Raw genomic sequence first — 22,945 nt, forward strand, 5'->3', positions numbered from 1 at the left:
AAGTACATTGCAGTGTCCATTGTTAGACCAGCATATGGAGGGGAGTTGGGAAAAGAGCAGATCTCTTCTTTGTACTTGCTTCAGCCCTTGAGGGGATTGGTACAACTGGTACCAATTGGCACAACTGGTACAACTGGCAGCTTGAATCTTCTCAACCATTTCTTCTTTGTATTTCTTCCACAACTTAGTCCTACTCACTTTTTCTCCATTCACTGGTCAACCCTATGATGCCATTTCTTTCTGACTCAATTGTTAATGTTTCTTTTTATATTATCAGACCTTTAAAAGTTTTTCCTTACTCTGTTGGGGGGGAGGGAGGAAAAAAGGAGGGGGGGGAATTTGCAAAATTCAAAATTTTACCAAAAAAAAGACTGATAGAAACTGCTATTGTATATATTGTATATAATTTGAAAACAATATTTACATAAAAAGGAAGGTGAGAAATTTTAGTATTGTAGTAGAAACATAATTATAAATTAAATTTATTTTCAGAAACTCAAGATGGCAGCCAGCAGGAGACTGAAGGAGCTGGAAGAAATTTGCAAATGTGGGATGAAAAACTTTCTTAACATCCAGGTTGATGAAGCTAATTTATTGACTTGGCAAGGACTCATTGTTCCTGACAACCCTCCATATGACAAGGGAACCTTCAGAGTTGAAATCAACTTCCCAACAGAGTATCCATTCAAACCACCTAAGGTCGCTTTTAAAACAAAGATTTACCACCCTAACATTGATGAAAAAGGGCAGATCTGTCTGCCAATAATTAGTGCTGAAAACTGGAAGCCAATAATCAAAACTGATCAAGTTATCCAGTCCCTGTAGCTCTGGTAAATGACCCCCAGCCTGAGCAACCCCTTCGGATTGACTTTGCTGAAGAGTACTCTAAGGACCACAAAAATTTCTGTAAGAATGCTGAAGAGTTTACAAAGAAATATGGGGAAAAGAGACCCATGGACTAAATCTTCCCTGATTCCAACCAGAGCCAGTGGAGACTGGAGCAGTGCATTTTCAACACCCAAAACCAGGACTCTGGGAAACTAAGAGGGGCCACTTCCTGTCTTGTGGTTGTTACTATCTACAGTTTTTTAAATCAAAAGTATATATAAATCTGTAAAGAAAAGATTAAAAAAGATTTAAGATGTCTAATTCTGATTTCTTTGTTTTAAAAATCATTGCTTCATTCTACCTTAAAGTATTGTGTGTTCTTTTCTTGCCCAAATCTGTTCCAAATTTTCCCTTTCTCTTCAGGTTTAAAACATAAAGTTAGTGAGTGGGTGCATACCTTCCTTCCTCTTTGTAGGTTTAAATTTTATTGCATTCATTTTAATTGCACTCTCTAGAACAATGCCTTGGAACACTTTCCCTGCCCTGTCTTCCTGCCCCATACAACCTCTTCCCTTCCCTCCTACCCCCAAATCCAGAAATAAAATGCCCTAAAGTCTAGTGGCTTCTATGCTTTGTGATATGGGTTGTGATTTTGTAACATCTAAGAAATCCAAATGAGGCCAAATCCAAGGGCGAAGGAATCTATTTTGTAAATCTGGCTTATTTTTATGAAAATGATGTCAAAAAATTACTTTCCTCCATTAGTGAAACAATCAGGAACAATTTTGGGCTGTCTGCAAAGGAGAGTGCCATCTGTATCCAAATAAGGAGATGTGGAGTTTGAACAAAGTTCAAGGACTATTCCCTTTAATTTAGAAAAAAAAAAAACCCAGATATCTTATTGTCTGATCTTGTTATCTCTTAGACTTCTTGTCTCTTCTTTAAGAATATGATTTCTCTCTCTCATCACACCCAATTTGGATCAAGGAATAACATGGAAACAAAGTAAAGACTGACAGATTGCTTTCCATGGGGGGGGGGAGGGAAGTAAGATTGGGTGGAAAATTGTAAAACTCAAATAATATCTTTTATAAAAATAAATTTTAAAAAATTACTTTCCTTACCTTGCTTTCAAATGCTGTAGTCTAAATCTTAGCTCAAACTTAAATTTCATTAGCATGTTATCAACACCTGATACAAAAAAGAATGTTTATTGTATATCTTCCCGCAACAGCTTGACAAGACTGGCACAAATGGTTTTGCAGTCATTTTTTCCCCTTATGAAACTAAAGTAGATGATTCCTATTTGGTTGTATGTTCATATGTTTTATATTGTATTCAGTGGGTAAGCGTCTCAGCATGCTAAGATTTTTCTGCAAGGAAGGGAATTGTTTTATTTCCACAAGCATTTCACGATTTTAGTCCAATTTAAGGAAACCCCTATCATGTTCATCTTCAGTCAGACCATCATTAGTGACTAAGATAAGATGTCATTTCTCATTTGTATGAACATTTTAATTGGAAGTCATACATTTCCAATCAGAGAAAAGTATTTTCATTAGATACTTAAAGGAATTATTTGATCTGTGCTATAATATGGAAATTCAACAGTTTTGTCTCCTACAATTATGATTCTTTACTAATGAATTTTTTTTTAAATCAACCATTTTGAAATTCTTGAAATAATTTGAAAGCAGGAAAAAATGCTATTTTACAGCTTAGAGTGGAGAACTATGCAATACTTAATGCATGAAACATCAAATGAACTTCACAATTCTATCACTTAACTAGAACTGTCTTGATTTGTACCTGATTCCCTTCAGCTTTCAGGATCAAATATTTTAAATAAGTCCTTTATTTAGTACTCAGATCTCTTTATTACCAGACCCCCTTTTACCTTTCCAGATTTCTTACACCTTAATTCCAGGCATACACTTTGCTAGATTCAGTGACACTGGGCTCCTTGTTATTCCTTGAAAAAAGATACTGGCTGTTCCATCTCTATTTCCAGGATGGAACTTGGGACTTGTTTGCCCCCCCCCCCCACCTGCCCTCACCTCCTTTTATCCCTAGCACTTAGCACAATGCCCAGCCTTGTTGACTATTGATGATTGGTTGAAATTGGTGATAGGAAAAGATATGAGAGATATTTTAAAACAAGGTCAATGAAGGGGAAAATAATAGCTTATAATGAATAATAACACTTTGACATTTGCCAAAGCACTTACTAAAGAACTCATTTTTTTCCCAGGAAAAAACTGAGGTGCCCAGGAAGTATCTGAGGTTGTCTTTGAACTTGGGTCTCCTTGACTTCAGTTCTAGTACTTCAGCGACTGTACCACCTAATTGTTTGAACTGGTTGATTTGTACATTTCTTCTCCTTTCATATTTAATTTTAGACTCAAGTTTGAAATATAAAATAATGTCTTGGCATTTGCAAGTAGACATCAATTATTTTCAATTATCCATACTAATACAGTCTGAAATTGCTGAGGCCCAGGATCACAGAAAGACTGCAGGACATTCTCAGGATAGGCTAGATTGTTTACAGGTATTCAAGATTTCTGTTTTAAGATTTCAGTGGCCTTGAGGAAAAGACATATGTCCAAATATTAGGGCATCAAAGTGGGGAGCTATAGAGGTCAAAGCAAGACGCAAGTAAAATACCATAGTAAAATAGCAGAGAAAATTTCTTGTAGAAGTGAACTGGAGCTTAAATCAGATTGAATCAGTTTTAGCAGTAGGTGAGAGTGAAATCTAGTCAACAACTCCCTCATGGTTTTTTGAGGTCATATTGCTAAGTCAGTTCCCAGAATTTAAATCTTAACCCTTTTTTAAAGAAAGTTTTGTCAGACTAGCTGGGAAGAGGATAAAAGAGAGGAGAAAGAAGGGGCCCTGGCAGTTAGTCCATCATAGCCTTCAGTATTTTTGACTGTTTTATCTGTATTATGTGACTTCGGTTGATGGAGAAAAAAATAAACTCTGCATTTTGGACAAAGACCTCTTAGAAAACCAAGTCCCAAACTAGCATTGTCTCTCCAATCCTTTGCAAACTTTTCCAATAAATTATTTTATAGTTACAATTTATAGTATTTCTAACCCCAAACTAGTTTTTCATATTACCATTGAACAGGAGTGCATCAATTAGGTATTAAGTTCAGTTACCAAAATTAATTCATCAACCAGGATATCATTTAAAATTTCTAGGGTATACTAGGGTATGCTAAAGAATAATTTCTTTTACCAGGAATTCTCAAATGTTTTGTCTCAAGACCTCTTTCCATTCTTAGGAATTATTGAGTTGAGTTTAGAAATCTATCTAACCCTATAGGAAAATAGAAGAGATTAAGAGAGGAAGTAAAATAGACTTTTGAGGAAGGACAAGGTAAAAAGAGTGAAGAATAAATAAGGAAAAAATAGGATGGAAGGAAATGTACACTTAGTTATAATCATGAATGTGCATGGGATGAACTTACTCATAAACTGGAAGTGGATATCAATCTGGGTTAAAAACCAGATTCCAACAATATTTTCTTTACAAGAAAGAGACTTGAAACAGAGAGACACAACAGAGTAAAAAATAAGGGGCTGGAGTAAAGTATTCTGATTCAGTTGAGAAGCAAAAACAAAACAAAACAAAAAAACAGGAGTAGCAATCATGATCTCAAACAAAGCAAAAAAAGAAAAATAAACCTATTTAAAAGAGAAAAACAGGGAAAACTACATATTGCTTAAAAGGTACCGTAGACTATGAAGTAATGTCAACACTAAACATATACACACATACACACATACACATTTATATGACACAGCATACAAATTCTTATAGGAAAAGTTAAATGAGCTACAGGAGGAAATAGTAAAACTATACCCATGGAGAATAGTTTCCTCTACCAGAACTAGATAAATCTATGCAGATAAAAAAAGGAGATTAAATAGATGATAGAATTTTAGAAAAGTTAGACCTGATAAACTGGAGAAAACTGAATGGGAATAAAAAAGGGTATATTATTCTCTCAACTGTACACAAAAACTGACCATGTGTTAGGGCATTAAAAACCTCACAACTAAATACAGAAAAACAGAAATTTTAAATATATACTTTTCTAGACCATAATGTCACAAAGATTACATTCAATAAAAGGCTATGGAAACATAGATTAAAAATTAATTGGAAACTAAATTATCTAATGCTAAAGGATTGAGTGGCTTATAGAATAAATCACAGAAACAATCAATAATTTCTTTAAAGAGAATTACAACAATGGGACAACATATCAAAATTTATGTGATGCAGTCAAAGCAGTACTTTAAGGAAATTTTATATTGTGAAATACATCAATAAATAGAGAAAGAGTAAATCAATGAATTGAGCATGTAATTTTTAAAAACTAGAAAAAGAAGAAATTAAAAATCTCTAAACATCAAACTAAAAATTCTTAATATCAAGGAAAGATTAGTAAAATTGAAAGTAAAAAAATCCATTGACTTAATTTAAAGAAAAAACTAAGAAAGGATTGTATGGAAAATAAACCTAAAAATAGAAAGATCATTTGCTGATTTTATTAAAAAAAAGAAATAAGTAAATCACATTGCTAGTGAAATGCATGAATTCACCACCAGTTACATGTAAAAATAATTTTTAACATTTGGTTTTAAAACTTTGAGTTCCAAATTTTCTTCCTCTTATTTGATTTAGGTTTTAAATGTGTAGTCATGATAAACATTTCCATAATGAAACGGAAAAGAAAGAAAATTACTCCTTGCCAAAAAATAAATTTCAAGAAAAATAAAGTTTAAAGATAGCTTGCTTTAATCTGTATTCAGACACTATCAGTTCTTTTCATTCTTTGTCATAGGTCCTTCAGAGCTGTCTTGGGTCACAATCACAGTATTGCTAGGAAAGCTAAATTATTTACAGTTGATCATCTTTCAATATTGCTGCTACTTTGTACACAGTACATTTCACTTTGCATCAACTCATGTAAGTTTTTCCAGATATTTTTGATAGCATTTTGCTTATCGTTTCTTATGGTAGAATAGCATTCCATCATAATCACATACCATAATTTTTTCAGCCATTTTTCAGCAGATGGGCATACCCTCAATTTTCAATTCTTTGCCACCATAAAAGCTTATAAATATCCTAGTACATTTAGGTCCTTTCATTTTTTATTTTTTTATATCTTTTGGAATATAGACTTGGTAGGGTAGGCATGGTTTTATAGCCCTTTCAGCACAGTTCCAAATTGCTCAAAGAATGGTTGAATCAGTTCACAGTTCTACCAACAATGCATTAATGTTCCATTTTTCTCTACATATTCTCCAACTTTCACCAGTTTCCTTTTCTGTCCTCTTAGTCATTCTAATAGAGATAAGCTAACATCTCAGAATTGTTTTAATTTGTATTTCTCCAAACTATAGTGTTAGGACTTTTTTTAATATGACTATAAATAGCGTTGATAACCTTATTTGAAAACTCTTCATATATTCTGATCATTTATCAATTGGGAAATTACTCTTATTCTTATAAATTTGACTCAGTTCTCAAATGTAGCACGTAAGGAGAGCCATTTACCACTCTCCTGGGTTGTATTCTGGTCTGAGAGTGACCAAAAACACTCTTTCCTCCTATGGAACTATGAGGAGGGTCCCTGCTCCCCAGTGACATACTGGTGAGCTACTAATCCTCCCCCCCCCCCCCCCCCCCCCCCCCCCCCCCCCCCCGCTCCAGCAAACTGATGAACTATTTTTTTTTTAGGTTTTTGCAAGGCAAATGGGGTTAAGTGGCTTGCCCAAGGCCACACAGCTAGGTAATTATTAAATGTCTGAGACTGGATTTGAACCCAGGTACTCCTGACTCCAAGGCTGGTACTTTATCCACTATGCCACCTAGCTGCCCCTAAACTGGTGAACTATTAATCATCCTCTTCCTGGTACTGTGAGCAGGACTACAATCCATATCCAAGTATAAACAAATCAATGGAGTGTTTGCCTCAGTGCTAACAACAAAACCCCTGTAACATTCATCTGAACCCCTACACCCTGTGGTCTGAGAGCTCCAGAAGCAGCTGCAGCTGTGATTCAGTGGCTCTTGCTTCTAGTTTGTTGGGACCAGGGTTGCCCTGCTAGACTATGGTCTAAGCTACTCTGTGTTCTTTTCTCACTCTGATGTGACAGACCTTTCCTGACAACTTTCAAAATTGTCTTTGATGTCTGTGGACTGAAAGATCTGGAAACTGCCACTGCTGCTTCTTTTTCTGTATTGCTGGGGGCCAGTCATCATCCTTCACTCTTAAAGAGGACCAAAATGACATCACTGTTAAAGTCAAGTTACAGCGTGTCTGACTATGGCTGATCAGACTAATATGATCTTAGAATCTCTACCACAAGTTGGACACATCTGGGTCATGTGAACATTGGGGTGGATTCTCTAAATTTCTGTATCTCGCGTTTTTGTTTTTTGTTTTTGATTTTTTAGTTTCTTCGACTCACTTTGCTCAGAGATCAAAGCACCTTCTCTGATGAGGGCATGCCATGATCGACAATCTTATGCCATTGTCTCCCATTTTACTCAATCGACTCCAAAGTTCTTAAGAGAGACCTTGAAAGTGTGTCTTTATATAGTTTTCATATGCGTGCTTGCTCTGTGTGAGTCTTTGGAGAAGTAGACAACTTTGAGGGCACCTCTTCTGGCCCCTTCTTCACACCAGGGGATGAGTAGAGCAATACTTAAAAGGATGCTCGGACACCAGGGCACTGCCAAATTCTATTGCTACTTTAAATGAGAAGATGACCCTAAAGCCAGTCCTGGAGTCAGGGGAACCTGAGCTCAGGCACTTAATAATTACCTAGCTGTGTGACCTTAGGCAAGTCACTCAACCCCATTGCCTTTCAAAAATTAAAAAAAAAGGAGGTTGAGGGTAAAAGGGGGGGGGTCACAAATCCATCAGCAAGGGAATGTCTATCCCAAACATGTGAAATGAATGAATGAGAGCAATTTGTTCCAATGTCCCCAAAGGCAATTTAAGCAGTTCTGTGGAACATTTAGAGTTTGTTTAGACATCAAAGATGCTAAGATCACTGTATCTTGAGCCACCACTAGTTGTCTTCACCTAGTCCTATCACTGGACTGGTGAAGACTTTGAAAGAGAGAGTGAGACCAATGACATTGTATGACTCTGACTCATTTAAATCCAATTTATGCACAAATGAAAAGACATAAACATACCATTTTACCATTTTTATCTATCTCAAAATACTATGGTTAACAGGTAAGTGATGAAGGAACAGGTAAGGATACACTGGGGACTGTAATCACAATCTTGCACACAGGCAGCCCAGGCTTTAGGGTCTGATAGAATACTTTGTGCTATAAGAAATGATGAGCAGGATGATGAGCAGGGAAGACTTAGATGAACTGATGCAAAATGAAGTGAGCAGAACCAAGAGAACATTGTACACAGTGTAATGGCAATATTGTACAGTGATCAACTGTTAATGACTTAGTCATTCTGAGTAATATAATGATACAAGAAATTTTTTAAAAAAATGCTATCCACCTCCAGAAAAACAACTTGTTGGATTCTGAATGCAAATTGAAACATGCTATTTTTAAAATTCCTTTATTTTTCTTGTTTTTGTCTTTGTTTTCTATTTCAAAATGACTAATATGGAAATATGCTTTGTATTATTTCACATGTATAATCAATATCAAATTGCTCACATTCTCAAGGAGGGGGAAGGAAAGAGAAGTTGCAACTCAAAAAAATGTTTTGAATGAATGCTAAAATTTTTTACATATAATGAGAAAAAAGATAAATATTGAGAGTCCCAAAGAACTTTTCTTTATGTAGGTTATATCTTTTGATATATACCATATTAAAACATTTTAGTATTAGTATGAACATAGTTTTAACTTTAAATGTTCCATGACACTTTGAGAATCACTGTCCTGAACCATTCAGTTTGCTCTAGGGAAGAAATAAGCAGTGGTCTAAGACAGGTTAAAGCATTGCTATTTTAAATATAGCCATAACTTTTTTTTAGGTTTTTCACAAGGCAAATGGGGTTTAGTGGCTTGCCCAAGGCCACACAGCTAGGTAATTATTATTAAGTGTCTTAGGTTGGATTTGAACCCAGGTACTCCTGACTCCAAGGCTGGTGCTCTATCCACTGCACCACCTAGCAGCGCCAAGTTACAACTTTTAATAAGTTTTCTCAGACTTTAGAATTGTTCTTAATCTTTTGCCTAAGACTCCATCAGAAAATTAGTGGATTGGGGCAGCTAGGTGGCATAGTGAATAAAGCACCGGCCTTGGAGTCAGGAGTACCTGGGTTCAAATCTGGTCTCAGACGCTTAATAATTACCTAGCTGTGTGGCCTTGGGCAAGCCACTTAACCCTGTTTGCCTTGCAAAAAAACTAAAAAAAAAACCAACAGAAAATTAGTGGATTATTGAAAAGAAGAGAAAAATAAGATTTAGTGGAGGTCATTTCTATCCTGGAAGCTTTGCTTTATTCTGGCAAATTTGATGAATTTAGGTAGAAAAATATTTATTTTTTTTAAAATTTTCTTTAAAAAGGCATACTTAGTTTGCTTTCATACTTCATATTATTCATAAATTTTAGGACCATTTTTTCCTATAAATTCATCATTTTCAGTTAAAAGAAGGGAAATTATCTCATCAGAAAAGAGACTACACAGTTTCAGTAATTTTCATAATTTCTTAAAATATTCCAGAGTATAATAACTAAACTGCCATTGAACCTGGAGAAAATCAATAAGGAAAGAGTTTGGTTGTCTCCAGTTGCAAATGAAAGTTATGACATCACATTCATATCCCAAAACTGCTAAACCATCTTTAAGAATAAAAAAAAAAACTGGGGCAGCTAGGTGGTCCAGAGAAGAGAGCACCAGTCTTGATGCAGCCCTGTGTGATCCTGGACAAGTCACTCTACCCTGATTACCTCCCCTCCTCCCCTCCACCCCTAAAAATGTTAAACAGACATTTTAGGTATCAAAGTACATATAAGCTCCACAAATGCACATGGGACCCCTTGAACAATCAGATATGTGTTTTTGAAGTTTTGTATGCACATGTGCATAATTTAGTACATGCTCATAATTTACTAACTTAAACATCCAAAAACTGAAATGTTTTCTCTCATAAAAGCAGTTTTATTCAAATAGTTCCATAATAAACAACTTGCACATAAATTTAAATTTCTAATAACATTGAAAAAATTATAGAGATATATAAGCATTATAGAGAGGCATAACAAAGTACTATAATATATTGCAGTTAAGGGGAAAAATACCTTTATCCTATAATCAAAAGAATGCTGGAACATGTGCTTCTTACATGAAGAGAGAGGCTGTTTAAGATTTCTGTAAAGTCAACATTCCTGTACACATTTCAAGCAGTTTCCTGTACACATTCCCACTAAAACATTTAGGACATTTCTAATTTACACACACCATATGCCTGAATACCCAAGCAAATACCACCCTCCAAAATATTTATGTAAAATAAATAGTATATCAGCAGAAAACATACACTCAGAAGTGAGACCTGATGGTTTATGACTTTATTCCAAGCCTCTATATATATAACATGTTCACAAAGCAGCATTTTCCTTTGGGGGAAAAAGTAATAATTTCACCAAGGGACAACTATTAAGAAATCATTCACTGAAATAGCACCATTAGAATTGTAGTTTTAAAAGGAAAGATAATCTTTGCATAAGAAGTATAGTGAGTCTAGGTATAACTCAAAATCAAGAGGATCTGGGTTAATGTCCTGCCCTGATATATACTGGTTGTATGACCACAGGTAGGTCCATTAGCCTCTTAGTAGTGCCTCAAGTAACTTTTTAAAATAAATGAGTTATCTTTCTGCACTGACAGTCAGACCTTCCACTCTGGAAGCTCACATATCCTGATGAAATCATAGATACAGATTGAAATTCCAATATAAGTATAGCATGAAGGAATCATCAAATAATTCTTCTCTTGTATTCTCACTGAAGTTTTAGCCTCTTTCCTTATCGTGTTCTCTTAGAGCAGGAATTGAGAATATGATAAGGAAAGGGGCTAAAGCTTTACTGTAAGAATTTGGACAAGGTATTTACTGGATGAAGTTTTATTAGTGTGAATACTTTCTCTAATGATCCAGATTTCATTCTTCCCTGCCCCCATCCAGTACCATATTCGCCTTGACTTTCTAAACATCTTTCATATGTATATACTGGAGGATTTCCTCTAATTTTTTTTTTTTAATTTCCTGGGCATACCTAGAGAACACTCAGTCTGTCTCTCCATTGTTTCTCAAATGTAATACATAACCACTCAAATGCATTTTTCAGTTTGACAAGTCCTCAGTTATAGTTTTTATGTCACTTTTTGTTTATAAGTCAGCTTGGTAACATATTTTAGTCATCTTACAGCTTCTTACAGACTTCTCACAGTTGCCTTCATCTTCCCATTATCCTTCAGATTATTTATAAATTTACTTGTAAATTCAGTCCTTTGAGGTTCATGTAGTTCTATGACTTATAGCCAAATCTCATCATTTGGAGATTATTGATATTAAAAAGATAGGGTACTCAGCAATTTGGGATTATTAAAAGAAGACTTTTCAAAATTGAATACAACCCTCCCTTCCCCAGTTCCCCTTAATTCTGGTACTTTCTCTCTGTTGGTTATTTCCAGTATGTTCTGTACATAGCTATTTATATATTGTCTCCCTATTAGATTGAGAACATCTAGAGAGCAGAGACATTTCCTTGTTTGTCCAATACTTGGCATAGTGCCCGGCAAATAGCAGGTGTTTTATAAATATTGACTGACCAAATGACTATTTCCTCCTCCCTTTCCTAATTACTAAGATCACATTTTTTTATCTACAGTGTTTTTCTGAGATATACAAATACTAATAGATTAACTCAATGGGCCACCCAACTAAGCAGCACAATATTGGGCACCATTTGTTTTTCATTTGCTTTATTTTTGCAACATAAAAGATTAAACTTATTTCTTTCAGATCATATTGGATTTTAATGAGATAGTCTTATTTAGTGATCCCGTGTTTGCCTTACTTTGTACAATTAATAGGAAAGAATTGAGAACTTTGACATTACTAGAGAAATTTTCTTTTATTTGGACTCTTTCCAGGGCACTTTACATAATGTTGGTGAGCATCTTAGATGAGGATATCTCTTCTTGTATTACACCTCATTTGATGTCAATTCTCAGCAAATCATTGAACAAGGTTATTAACTCTCTAGCAAATACCTTTCATTAGGTTAACTTTTTCTTTTGTTTGCTTTAATGCAGAAAAGTATTTGTGAGAGCCTGCCTTTGTCATGTTTTCATCAGAGACACCATCGGTGCCACCTCAGTCATTTACTACCTATGAGATCTTTGTATATATAGTAAATAAATATATAGTACTTGGGAGAGTTACTTAATTTCTTAGAGGCTCAGTTTTCACATTAATGGAATTAAGTATATAATTAAAATAATAATAAATCCTAGTTGACACCCTTCCACTTTTGAATCCAATCCTCCCCTTACCCTCCTCTCCCTTCCCCTCCCCTCCTCCCCTCCCCTTCCCTCTCCTCCCCTTCTCTCCCCTCCCCACTCCTCTCTCCTCTCTCCTCTCCACTCCTTTCTCCTCTCTCCTCTCCTCTCCTGTCTTCCTCCTTATCTTCTCTCTCCCTTCTTCCTTATCTCCTCTCCTCCTCCTCTTTTCTGTCTCTGTGTCTGCATCTGTCTCCTTTCTCTTTCTCCCTGTGTATGCCCTTCCTACCATCATATATATGCACATATACATACATACACACACATATATATACATGAAAATATGCTGAAGATGACATGATATTAAAAGAACTCAGAAACAATTTTCAAGATATCTTAAAGAAGGGAAGATTCTTCAGAAATGAAAAAGACATTGAATAGTACCATTACCTCAAAGAGGCAAGTAAAATGGTGTCAGTAACACTTATCCATCTTATCCATATCAAAAAACAAACAATATGTATTAAGTGCTTGCTATGTTCTAAACATTGTTCTAATTTCTGGGGATACTAGGGGAAGGGAAGGGGAAAGCAAACACAGTTCTGATCTTAAGAAATATACACTTTAATGGGTTAGACAATATGCAAACAAATACATACAAAACAAGATATATACAGGATAAATAGGAACTAATTAACAAACACTAGAATCAAGAGAAGTCAGGAAAGAATGCTTTCAGAAGATAGGATTTTAATTGGGACTTAAAGGAATCCAGGGAAATCAGTAGATAGAGATGAGGATTCCAGGCATGGGAGACGGGGGAAAAAAGCCTTGAAACAAGGGATAGAGTACTTTGTGATGGAATATCCAGGAGCTTAGTGTCACTGAAGTAAAGAGTACATGATATAGAATAAGACTTGAAAGACAGAAGTAAAGAAGGGAAGAGAGATGGGGAGGGAGGGGGGGAGGGAGAGAGAGAGAGAGAGAGAGAGAGAGAGAGAGAGAGAGAGAGAGAAAGAGAAACAGACAGAAATAACTCTTGTCAACTTTTCTCCAAGTACCTTTTGACACTTCACATCAAGTACAGAAATGGTAGAGTCCAAATGTGGAGGTCCCACTACTTTTGCCAATGAAAAGAGATCACTATAATAACATTGATTGACTGTCATGTGAATTTGTCTTTCTGGTTTCATCTACAAATGCTCTTGGAGTATTCTGTCTTAGATGAACCTCGTGTCAAGTTTTCTTGTAGGTTAATTTTCTCCTTAACAACCTCTCACTTCATTGTGAGGAGATATTATAATATGCTGACCTGTTTTACACATAAGCTTGTACTTGCAAAAAATGTTACTCTTGGCTGTAATTCTCTCCCCTTGGCATGTCTCTCTATTTGGCTGGCTGAACTGGTTTTTTAGGCTCTTTTGTCCTCTTCCTTGGTACTGTTTTACATTGGTTAATACTTCTCTAAGAAATTATTATGAAGGTAGCACCATTATTTTTGTATATTTCATAAAAGGTGAACGCTTTTCATGTTACATCTATGTGATCATGGGCAAGTCTTCACTTCTTTCTGCGTTAACATTTAATATGTTAAATAGTGATTATAATATCTGTAAGAATTATATCATAGGAATTTGAGGTGATGATATAAAGTATTTTGAAATTTTTTAAATGAAATACAACAGTTATGAGAATAATAATTATTGTTATTGTTAATAAACCATTCTGGATTGGAGTTGTTTTAATTGCATGCAATATCATCTTCTCTTTATTATTCATTCTAATTTGGCATTTATTTTGACCTTTGTTTTCACCAGTCAGTGATTTGACTGCATAGAACAACTAATATTATATCTGTAATCTCATGTTTCTTATTTGGTATTGATACCAATATCATTTTTAGTGAAATCATTTTCTTCTCATCATTGTCTAGCATTTTCTGTCTTTACTGATGAGGAAAATATTCATATTGTACAGTTGTAAAGATTCTGTGTAATGTTGGTCCCTTTTGTTTCTTGTTTCCAATTCTATTTTCTGGTATAATTTTCACTTCTTTTTCCTAGGGTCACCCTCATGTAGAAGTATGATTACCAAAATATAATTTGATTCTGACTTATCTGACCAAGTTTTTCATATAATTTCTCTACACATTATATCTTCAAAGATAAAAATTGAAATTATCTTCATGTTTATCACTACAATGCAAGAGCAAAGCATTACATGAAATGATATTTCTTATGATTATTTAGAGAATCATAAAACCCATTATATCAATTCCTTTAAAAAGCTGTAACCTCTTTGCACAGCTTTCCTTTATGAGATTGTCAATATGAATGTGAATTCCTCTAGAAATACATCAAGTTATTGGTTATTGGACAAAGATTGCATGTTAAGAATATCAATTTAATCTTTGTAGAAGATCTAAAAATTTTTAAAAATTTTTGTTGTTTTTTTATGATTTGATATTGCACCAAAATAATATCACATGGTGAAAAACTCTGATATGTATGGCCATATTTAGTTAGACTAGATGTTAAAACCATAATTCTAAAGTTGAAAGGAAGCAGTAGTCATATAATTCAATCCTCTCATTTTAGAGGATTTATTTAACTTTAGAGGAAATATAGAATTTGAGTTGGAAGGGACTTCAGTGACCAGCTACTTCAACTTAGGCAGGAAGTCTATATCCTCACCATAATATACCTGATAAATAATTGTTTAGAATGCTTGAAGACAACAGTCTATCATTGAGTATATGCTCCAACCCTTTTAAGTTTCATATATATATACATGTATATATATATACATGTATATATATATATATATAAAACCAATGAAGTCAAGATTATAAGGAAATCAGAAAATTTTTTACATTTTTTTATTTACTTATTTACACATGACTAAAATAGTCTTGTTATAAGAGTAAACATAATCCCCCCTTCCCTCACAAAAATAGAAAATCCTCACAAAAACATCTCTGAATGTGTTTTTTCAGGTCAGTTGCTTTTCTATTAAAATATTTCATGTTTTCTTGCAGTTTTTTATTCTTTTGGTATTGTTGTATTGTTTCTTGATTCTTCACAAAGTCATCAGCTTCCTTTAGTTCTATTCTACATTTGAAGTAGTTGTTTTCTTCAGTGAGTTTTTTCTCTTTTTCCATGTGTTCAGTTCAGCTTTTTAAGGTATTCTTCTCCTCATTAGCTTTTTGTACTGCTTTTTACATTTGACCTAAACTGGTTTTTAACATGTTGTTTTCTTTGGCACCTTTTTGTATGTCCTTGACTAAGCTTCTGACTTGGTTTTCATATTATTCTTGCATTGCTCTCATTTCTCTTCCCAATTTTTCCTCTACCTCTCTTATATGATTTTCAAAATCTTTTTTGAGCCCTTCCTTAGCCTGAGATAAATTCCTATTTTTATTGCGGGTTTTGGATACAGAAGCTTGGACTTTGTCATCTTCTCAGTGTGTGTTTTGATCCTCCATGGGACCAAAGTAATTATCTGTGGTCAAGTTCTTTATTTTCTGTTTACTCATTTCCCCAATCTCTGCTCTGGTTTTAAGATGCTTCCTCAACTTTTGAGTGTGATTGAGGCAGCCCCTACAAGGACTTCAGTTCCTTCTATATCTTAGGAGAGGCTCTGACTGATCTCCTGGTCTATGTTCTGCTTTGTGGATGACCACAAGCACACCCCCTGACCTGGAGCTGTGGAGAAGGTCTCTGTTCTGCTGTGGTAGTAGGGAGCCCCAGACTGTGTCCAGGGTCTACATAGGATCAGAGCACCAGAGTCCTGTTCCCAGGGATAGTAGAGAGACCTCAACAGTCTTCTGTGGGCTGGGCACTCTGGGAGCTGCTGGGCAGCAGCTTCCTTCTGGGTGGTTCTGCAGGCCTCCTTCTGTTTCCTGGGTCAGGACTGCATTGAGGGCTGGGGCTGCACTGAGGGTCATGCTGACCTGGGTTGTGCACTCACTCGGGCTGATGTTTCTCTGCTGATCATCCAATTTGTGCTTGGTGATCCCTGGGTTGGGAAGTCTGGTACTGTGAGTGGGTGCCCCCAGGAGCCCAGGGGTTGTTCCTGGAAAGCTTCTGGAGCTTGTTCACTCCAGCACAGTATGACCCTGCTCTGCAGAAAACTATTTTAAAAAAATTATACTTTCTTGGATAAAAGTCTCATATCTCAAGAATTTAAAAACCTCTCTCAAAAATAACAGAATATGAGTCATTCACCAAATGACAAATGGTCAAAGGATTAAAATAGGCTATTTTCAGACAAAGAAATGAAAATTATATCTGTCATATAAAAATGCTCTAAATCATTATTGATTAGAGAAATGCCAATTTTAAAAAACTGAGATATCATCTCACATTTGTTAGACTGGCTAAAATGATAGAAGGGAAAATGATAAATTTTGGAGGAGAAGTAGAAAAATTGGAACATTAATATATTACAGGTGGAACTACAAACTATTCCAATCATTTTGGAGAGCTATCTGGAATTTACCCAAAGAATGATAAAACTGTGTATACCCTTTGACCCAAGATTAACACTATTAGGTTTAATTCCCAAGGTGATCAGGGTTAAAGGAAAAGAACCCATATGTTTGAAAATATTTATAATAGGTCTCATTATAGTGGCAAGAACTGGAAATTGACAGGATGCCCATCTATTGGGGAATGGTTAAATAAGTTGTGGTATATGATTATCATAGAATACTACTGATATTTAAGAAATAATGAGTTGGCAAGTGATGCTGTGATCCAAGAGAACTCTGAATGAATTATGATAATCTGAATATTATCCATCCCAAAGATAGAGCTATGGTGTCTGAATGCAAGTTAGTGCTTACTTTATTTTTACTCTATTTTTCTTGAAGTTTCTTTGAGGTGGGGGAAGGATTATGTTTACTTTTACAACATGACTGTTGTGGTAATGTTTTTCATGGCTACACATTTTTAACCTATATCAAATAACTTGCATTCTCAGTGAGGAGGGACTGAGATGGGGGGGGGGGAGAGAAATTGGAACCTAAGGTTTTAAAGGTTTTTATTGAAACTTGTTTTACATGCGACCAGGGAAAAATAAAATAAGATCCCCCCCAAAAGAAATAATAAACTGGTTGATTTTAGAAAAACAAAGACTTACACAACAAAATGGAAAAAGAATCAAGAGAATATATTATAATAACAGCAAAGCTGTTTCAAGAATAATTATTCTGCCAGAAAGGGAAATGATCAATGTTGGAAGGGATTCAGGAAATCTGGGACACTAATACATTGTTGGTGGAGCTGTGAACTCATCCAACCTTTCTGGAGAGCAATTTGGAATTATGCCCAAAAGGCAACATAAAATGAGCATACCGCTTGATCACTACTGGCTCTATACCCTGAAGAGATTATGAAAAAGGGTTAAAACATCACTTGTACAAAAATATTCATAGCAGCACTGTTTGTGGTGGCAAAGAATTGGAAATTAAGTGAATGTCCTTCAGTTGGGGAAATGGCTTAACAAACTGGCATATATATGTCATAGAGCACTATTGTTCTATTTGAAACCAGGAGGGTTGGAAATTCAGAGAAGCCTGGAAGGATTTGCATGAACTGATGCTGAGCAAGATGAGCAGAACCAGAAAAACATTGTACACTGTAAGAGCAACATGGGGATGATGATAAACTTTGATGGACCTGCACATACCAACAGGGCAACGATCAGGGACAATTTGGGGTTATCTGTGATGGAGAATACCATCTGTATCCAGAGAAAGAAATGTGGAGTTTGAACAAAGACCAAAGATTTTTACCTTCAATTTTGGAAAAAAAAACATTATCACATTATGTAATTTTGCTATTTCTTATACTTTATTTTTCTTCTTTAAGGATATGATTTCTCTCTCATCACATTCAACTTAGATCAATGTATACCATGGAAAAAATGTAAAAAGTAACAGATTACCTTCTGTGGGGGGTGGGGTGGAAGGAAGCAATAATAGTGGGAAAACTGTAAAACTCAAAATAAATAAAATCTTTCTTAAAAAAGAAAAAAATGGGGGGTTGGAGCCAAGATGGCGACATGAAGGGATTGAGTCTTAGGAGCTCTCTGAAAAAAACTCATAAACTAAGGACTCTAACTAAACTTTCAAGAGACAGAACCCACAAAGGGACCCAGTGAGGCAGTTCTCCTACTCAAGGTAACCTGGAAAAGAGCAGAAAGGCTCTGCTCGCCAGGGTCAGAGGAGCAGCCCGCCGGAGGGGTAGCCCACCAGAGCCAAAGGACTTCAGCCTCCCGGAGGCAGCCCCAGGGTGCTGGGAGCCTCAGCTCACAGCAGCAGGGTGTCTCCTGAACTGCACCCCAGGGAGCACCAGCACAAAGTGGGGGAACATCTGGGGACCTCTACCAGAGCAAGCACATGGCCTGCCCAGGAGCCTGGCTCACAGCAGCGGGGGAGTCTCCTGAGCTGCACCCTGGGGAGCACCGGCACAAAGTGGGGGAACAGCAGGGGACCTCTGCCAGAGTGAGCACATGGAGCCCAGCCCTCAGGGCACACAGCAAGCAGTTTGGTCTTTGGGCAGCCTAGACCCGGAAACAGAAGCAGGCGGAGCCTGTAAGCAGGAGCCCCCAGGGCATGAGCCCATTGAACCTAGGGAGGGGAGTGAAGAGAGACTGCCTAGCTCTGTCCTCTGCCCCTGGAACAGAACTCGGGCTCTGACCACATTTAGATCCTGATCCTAGTCTAGGCCCCCCATAGAACAACAGGGCTCCCCCACCTCGGCCCCGTGGCCGAGGGGGGCACTTATGGTCATTCACAGACCAGGAGGGAGGACAGAGCCTCACACACTGAGACCCTTGTGGGAGTGTCCCAAAAGCTCAGGAAGCACCATAAAAAACAGGCTTAGGTTGGGAAAATGAACAAGCAAAGAAACAAGAGGAAGACCATTGAGAAATATTTTGCAAATGAGCCCAAGAAGGATCAAAATACTCAGTCTGAAGATGAGGAAGCACAAGCTCCTGCATCTAAAGACTCCAAGAAAAACAGAAATTGGATTCAGGCTATGATAGAGCTCAAAAAAGACTTTGAAAATCAAATGAGGGAGTTTGAAGAAAAACTGGGAAAAGAAAGGAGAGAGATGCAGGAAAAACATGAAAATGAAGTCAGCAGTTTAGTCAAGGAAATCCAAATAAATGCTAAAGAAAATAGCATGCTAAAAACCAGCTTAGGTCAAATGGATAAAACAGTTCAAAACGTTATTGAGGAGAAGAATGCTTTAAAAAGCAAAATTGGCCAGATGGAAAAAGAAATAAGAAAACACTCTGAGGAGAACAAATCCTTCAGACAAAGAATAGAATTCAGGGAGATTGATGAATTTAACAGAAATCAGGAATCAATACTTCAAAACAAAAAAAAATGAAAAATTAGAAGAAAATGTGAAATATCTCATTGAAAAAACAACTGATATGGAAAACAGACTTAGGAAAGATAATTTGAAAATTATTGGAATACCTGAAAGTCATGATCAGGAAAAGAGCCTTGACATCATTTTCAAAGAATTACTACAGGAAAATTGCCCTGATATTCTAGAAGCAGAGGGAAAAATAGAAATGGAGAGAATCCACCAATCCCCCCAAGAAAAAGATCCCCCAAAACAACCCCCAGGAATATTATAGCCAAGTTCCAGAACTCCCAAGTCAAAGAGAAAATATTACAAGCAGCCAGGACACAGTTCAAATATCGTGGAGCTGCAGTCAGGATCACACAGGACTTAGCAGCAACTACATTGGAAGCTCGGAGGGCTTGGAATACAATATACCGGAAGGCAAAAGAGCTGAGAATACAGCCAAGAATGAACTTCCCAGCAAGGCTGAATGTCCCCTTCCAGGGAAAAAGATGGACTTTCAATGAACCAGAGGAATTTCAAAGGTTCCTTTTGGAATGGCCAGAGCTGAACAGAAGGTTTGATCTTCAGATACAGGACTCAGGGGCTGGGATTTGATGGCCTGCCCAGGCCCATAGGTCCAGGTAGATTCTGGGCCTAAGAGGTGGTATGGGGGCTCAGGGCTTCTTGGCCCCAGGACCAGGGATCTGTTTGCTGCACCACTCAGCGAGCCTACAGCAGAGTCAGAGTGAAAGGAGAGAGAAAATATAGTACATAGTAGTGGAGAAATAAGAAAGGATGGAGTTGCGATCAGCAATGGCAACCTTGGAAAAATATGGAAGTAACTTTTGTGATGGACTTATCATAAAGAATGTGATTCACCCAGGAAAGAGTTGATGGTGTTGGAACAAAGACTGAAGCACATCTTTTGTTATTATTATTTGGGGGAGGGTGCAGGGCAAATGGGTCTGGGTGGTCTGCCTGGGGCCACATAGCAGGGTGATCTTTGGGTGTCTGGGGTCAGATTCGAACCCAGGTGCTCCTGGCTCAAGGGCCAATGCTCTGTCTGCCACCCAGCCACCTCTACTATTATTACTATTTTATTTTATTTTGGGTCATTTTTTTTCTTCTTTTTTGGTTTTTGCAGGGCAGTGGGGATTGGGTGGCTTGCATGTCACATGGCTGGGTGATTATTGGGTTTACGAGGCTGGATATGGACTCGGGTGCTCGTGGCTCCAGGGCTGGTGCTTCATCCATTGTGCCACCTGGCTATACCTACAATTATTACTATTATCTTTTTTATTTTAATTTTTTTTCTCTCCCCTTTACTTTTTCTGCCCAAGCAAGTCTATCTATATTCATGGGGGGGAGGGGTATTTTGTTTACTTGTAAACAAGAATATTTTATTAATGTAAAAAAACATTTGTACAAAATGCAAATAAAAATAAATTTAAAAGGGGGGAGAAAAAAAGAAAAAAAAAGAAAAAAGAAAAAATGGGAGGTGGCTAGGTGGTGCAGTGGATAGAGCACTGGCCCTGGAGTCAGGAGTACCTGAGTTCAAATCCGGCTTCAGACACTTAATAATTACCTAGCTGTATGGCCTTGGGCAAGCCACTTAACCCCATTTGCCTTGCAAAAACTAAAAAAAAATACTAATAATGCAAAAAATAATTATTCTGAGTATTATAGATATAGATTTGTGTGTATATATATATGTATATATATATACGCAAAGGACCTATGAAGGAAGATGCTATCCATCTTCAGAGAAAGGAATTAAAAATAAAAGTATGCATAGCATGGTTTTACATAAATTGATAAATCTGTATCAAATAGTGCCATTTTCTAGAACAGGGTAGGAAGGGAGAGAGTTCAGAACTTTAAATGTAGCAAAATAAAAGAATTAAATTATTTTTTAAAAAGAAAATATTTTCACTTGATCAGAGAAATTCAAAATTGAAGCAATTCTGAGATATTACCTTATACCCACCAAGAGTGGTTAATGTGACAAAAACGAAAATTTTGGATGTTGGAAAACTAGGACACTAATGTATTGCTGGTAGAGTTGTGAACTAATCTAATAATTTTAGAGGAAAAATTTGGAACTATACCCAAAGGGCAATGAAACTCAGAATATCCTTTCATCCAATACCATTCCTAGGTATATATCCCAGACATTCAAAAAAAGGGAAATGGAGCTACTTTTTTTTCTTTTATTAAAGATTTTATTTGAGTTTTACAATTCCCCCCTCCCATCTTACTTCCCTCTCCCCACCCACAGAAAGCAATCTGTCAATCTTTACTTTGTTTCCATGTTGTACATTGATCCAAACTGAGTGTGATGAGAGAGGAATCATATCCTTAAGGAAGAAGCAAAAAGTATGAGATAACATCAGACAATCAGATATCTGGGTTTTATTCCTAAATTAAAGAGAATAGTCCTTGAACTTTGTTCAAACTCCACAGTTCCTTCTTTGGATACAGATGGTGTTCTCCATTGCAGACAGCCTCAAATTGTCCCTGATTGTTGCACTGATGGAATGAGCGAGTCCATCAAGGTTGATCATCGCCCCCATGTTGTTATTAGGATGTACAGTGTTTTTCTGGTTCTGCTCATCTCACTCAGCATCAGTTCATGCAAATCCCTCCAGGCTTCCCTGAATTCCCATCCCTCCTGGTTTCTAATAGAATAATAGTGTTCCATGACATACATATACCACAGTTTTCTAAGCCATTTCCCCAGTTGAAGGACATTTACTTGATTTCCAATTCTTTGCCATCACAAACAGGGCTGCTATGAATATTTTTGTACAAGTGATGTTTTTACCCTTTTTCATCATCTCTTCAGGATAAGACCCAGTAGTGGTATTGCTGTATCAAAGGGCATGCTCATTTTTGTTGCCCTTTGGGCGTAGTTCCAAATTCCTCTCCAGGAAAATTGGATGAGTTCACAGCTCCACCAAGAGTGTAATAGTGTCCCAGATTTCCCACAGACCTTCCAACAATGATCATTATCCTTTCTGGTTATATTGGCCAGTCTGAGAGGTGTGAGGTGGTACCTCAGAGAAGCTTTAATCTACATTTCTCTAATAATTAATGATTTGGAGCAATTTTTCATATGGCTATGGATTGCTTTGATCTCATCTGTAAATTGCCTTTACATATCCTTTGACCATTTGTCAATTGGGGAATGGCTTTTTTTTAAAATATGACTCAGTTCCCTGTAT

The 22,945-nt window shown here is 36.5% G+C and overlaps 1 pseudogene; it reads left to right on the forward strand.

The window, feature by feature from the left end:
* The first annotated feature begins 501 nt into the window (after window positions 1-501).
* LOC141502134 (ubiquitin-conjugating enzyme E2 L3 pseudogene) lies at window positions 502-962 on the forward strand (annotated as a pseudogene).
* The last annotated feature ends 21,983 nt before the right edge of the window (window positions 963-22,945 follow it).

Source organism: Macrotis lagotis, chromosome X, assembly GCF_037893015.1.
Source record: "Macrotis lagotis isolate mMagLag1 chromosome X, bilby.v1.9.chrom.fasta, whole genome shotgun sequence".
NCBI classification, from domain to species: domain Eukaryota; kingdom Metazoa; phylum Chordata; class Mammalia; order Peramelemorphia; family Peramelidae; genus Macrotis; species Macrotis lagotis.